Source organism: Cynara cardunculus (genome assembly GCF_001531365.2).
Source record: "Cynara cardunculus var. scolymus isolate 2C chromosome LG 17, CcrdV1, whole genome shotgun sequence".
NCBI lineage: Eukaryota > Viridiplantae > Streptophyta > Magnoliopsida > Asterales > Asteraceae > Cynara > Cynara cardunculus.
The window spans coordinates 31,094,787-31,099,031 of NC_037544.1; positions in this window are offsets into that span (position 1 = coordinate 31,094,787).

Here is a 4,245-nt window from a genome sequence, read left to right on the forward strand (position 1 = left end):
TGTGGTACCATGATCACTTCTTATTGAACGAATTGTGAGGTTATTCAGTACTTCCATTTTCCTTACAAAGGAAATGATTTATTCAGGAGTATCACCCTTGGATCTGAGAAAGAATACCCAAGTATAACTAGAGAATTCATCAACAATGATGAGTGTATACTTCTTTCCAATGATGGTTTGAATGTTGATAGGGCCAAACAAGTCGATAAGAAGTAGATGAAGAGGAGTGGTCACTGAAGAAACCTGCTTTGACTTGGAACTAAACTTGGTTTGCTTTCCTTGATCACACGCAGAGCAAAGAGATATCTTTGCAAAAGAGTGTTGAGGAAGGCCATTGACTAATTCTTTTCTAGACAAGTCATTCAGCATCTTGAAGTTGAGGTGAGAAAGCCTTTTATGCCATAACCAGTTGACATCTGTAGAGGCTTTAGAGAGAAAGCAAACATTATCAGTGAGAAGAGAATCCATGTTGATAACATCGACTTTTTCCATGGGAGTGCCAGTCATTGCAACTTTGTCATTCTTGTCAGTGACTGTACATATCTTATTTGAGAACTTTACTATGAAATATTTATCATATAGCTGACTAATGCTGAGAAAATGGTGCTTTAGTCCTTCAACATAAGCAGCCTGTCTAAACGTGGTTACTCTATTGGTTAATACACCAAAACTTCTAGTGTATCCTTTTCTATTTCCACCAATAGTCATCGAGGGACCTTACTCTTTCTTGTACTCACTTAATAGGGACTTAGAACAGTCATGTGTATTGAGCATCAACTATCCATATACCATATGCCTTTGACATCCTATAAAGATAATGAAAAATTAATTTTGCTTTGGTACCCATTTCACAATAGGTCCAACTGAGTTAGTGGATATGGAGATTTCGACTTCCTTCACTTTTGTTGATGACTCAGCTTCATTGGTTTTTTTCACCTTGGTTGGTTTACCAACTTTGGTGGTTTTCACCTTAGCTGGTTTCTCAACCTTGGTAGTTGTTGGTGTTAGAATATCTAAATGAAAGTGTAAGTAAAAAGCACCTTGCTCTAGTCAAGAGGACTTAGTCAGAAAGCGTCTTGGAATCAATAGCTCGGATACAGAGCTCAGACACAAAGGGAATGAATACCGAAGACATGCGCCCTCAAAACCATGTACTCGGATACAGAGCTCAACTCCCAGACACAGAGCCTTTGCCAAGTATATGAAGAGCCTCTAAGTATCTTCTACTTAGCCCGTCTGCGTGAAGGTTCCACGACCTGTCTTACAAGTATTCTAGTCCACATCCAACATATATACAGAAATGGTTTTGCAATTAGACATGTGGAGACAGAAGACTGGTGGACGCGTTGACTTAGGGAAGATGCCAAATATGGAAGAATCCTATTCTAGAAACGCCTATAAAAGGGTAATTCCTCTAAGGATATGTTATAACTTGGTTTCAGATAACCTGGGTCAAGGTAAATTTTACGTGATTATTTAATAAATTATATGATAGTATGCGTGAATGTGGCAACAATACATGATACATGAAATWAGTGCATACATGTTTGGATAATATGAATATTTTATTGAGATAGTGATACCTTAGTAATGAAGMAAATAGGTTTTTAAAATAATAAAATCCACACCGTCATATCCAATTTTATATTATTAAAATCTTTCACCGCCTAGGTGAGGATATTTAAAGAAAAGTTTGGATAAGGTTATCCTTATCACTGTCATTCTTTTACAAAAAGAACCTGTGTGTGTGAGATAAGGTGTTCTTCAAGAATTGTTGCTTCAAAAGTACTWGAAGATTCTGTGTTAAAGTAAAGTTTTTGHTKTGTGTTTATCATCAAGAAAYCTGTTTGATAAGGTGAGTGGTTTTGAAACTAAATTCCTCATATATTTGYGTATCAACTGTTGAGTTTTGATATTGGTTTTGAGGTTAAGATGATAAATTATCTTTAACAGTTTTTATGATGTTATTGTTTTGGAATATGTTTTTTTTTTGTAAGGGTGTCCGGGCCAAAGCCCGACTAATCCCTGGCAATTTTGGAAGCTAAGCATGACCCCACTTAAATATCGCCAACACTCCCCTCCCAGAGCTCGAACTCGGGTTCATGACTATGTCATGCCCAAGTCTTTACCTCTAGGCTGGAAGGTCTTTGATTGTTTTGGAATATGCTTCTGGATAAATATGAAACAAAGTTGTGTTCGTCAACAGCCTTTGAGAAGTTGTTTTTCAAATCTATTTTTGGGATTGTTTTGGAAAGAATTAAACAGTATCTGGGTTTTTAAAACAGTTTGAAAGAGTTTATAGAAAAACAGAGTTTTAAACTGTTTTGGGAGAACAGGTTGTTCTTGAGAATAGAAGGTTTTGAGTATAAACCTATGTTGAAACCATGATTTGGTTTRGGAATTATGAACAGGTTCACTCTGACATATATGACTGARGTCTKTCWTTGGATGAACTACTTCATATGAATTAATGGRAGGATATAAGGGTGGAACATCATAAAAAKRGAATTATTGGGAGGATATAAGGTTGGTCGTTGTYTGCRTGGCCTAACTYTTATTATGATATCTATTAAAGTTACAAMARATTTAAGTTCTCATTTCTTDGTGATTTGAGGATTTAGAGATGTTGTCTTTAGTAGAAATGATGGTAATGATGTTATGGGATTGGAGATAATATAGTTCATGACTGTTGGTTGTGAATAAAAATGTTTTGGATAAAAGCATTGATTATGAGGAAACAGAGAAGCTCTGGTTGTACCTTGCAAGGAACCAGAGGGGCTCTGATTGACCCTCATAATAGAACTAGAGGATTCTGGATATTGATTTAAAATGATGCAAAATCTTTTATAAATTACTAGTTTGAAAATAATCTTTATATCTTTTAGAAACAAGCTTTGTGCTATATTTATAATTTCAAAATGATATTTCAAAAGAGCCTATATACTAAGAAATTTTTATAAATCAAACCAGAGGGGCTCTGGTTGGCTTTCATAAGTACAACCAGAAGCTCTGGTCGAGGAACCAGAGGCTATGGTCGACTAACCAGAAGCTCTGATCGAAAGACCAGAGGAGCTCTAGTCATGCTTATTGAAAAATATTCTAAGTATGGTTTGGAACAAGAGACCCGATGGACACTTTGAAACCAGAGGCCGATGGACTGGAAAACCATTATTTTTCTAAGTATGGGATTTTGAACAAGAGGCCCGATGGACTTAAACATGATGCGATTCTTTTATTATTCTTCATTATGATTGAGAGATTCTTTGATAAATGTTTTTGGTGATCTCACTCTGCATAGTATGAAAAAGGGAATCTTACTAGACTTTTGTCTAACCCTCATTTTGTGTTTTCAAAAATATGTGTGCAGGTAATACCAGTTATAATATCGATAAGGGAAAAAACATTATATGATTACTTCCCTTATGTGCTTAAATGTTGAAAACCATATCTAGATGTGTTTTGGAGAAGAGCGATGCTAGTTTACAAATGCATGTATTTTGAAAATTTTAAGTTATGCAAATTTGTATCGTAACCTGTAGCACCGACTCTTGTAATTTTGGACCAATGTGGGAATCTATGTATTCTATGAATGAATTATAAGTAGTATGCAATGTGTGGAGACTGGGGCGTCATAGATTGGTATCAGAGCCTAAGTTTAAAGGATTTAGGTGATCAATTGCATGATGATGCCTAGACATAAACTATTCTATTGCATATTATGGTCCCGGACATAGTTAGAACCTTTGAAATAAATATGATAAGTTAAGAGATCAGTGTGTAAGGTACATTCGGATTACATCTAGCCAATGTAATTTTGAATCTACAAGTACATATCTGAACTTGGACATTTCATTGTATTTGGGAATGTGAAAATGTGTAATTTAATCATGAAATCTACAGATGACAAGCCGGTCCAGAAGATCACCAAGACTAGCCTATCCTGAACCTAGTGAGGCCGAAAATTCTCCCATCGAAGCCCCTATTAATACCTCACGAGGTAGAGGCAGAGGAAGAGGGAGAAATCAAACATGGGAAATAAATGACAAGGTTATGTTAATCAAGCAGAATCTAACTCTGGGAATAACAATCCGGAACCAACACCATAGCCAGAATTTGTAACTAGAGATATGTTGGCTAAAGAAATGGGAAAGTTAAGAGAAACCTTAACATCAATATTGAGAATGCCTTCGAGGGTGGAAACAGAGCGAGTAGAGATAAATTCTTCCATACCAACACCAAGCACAA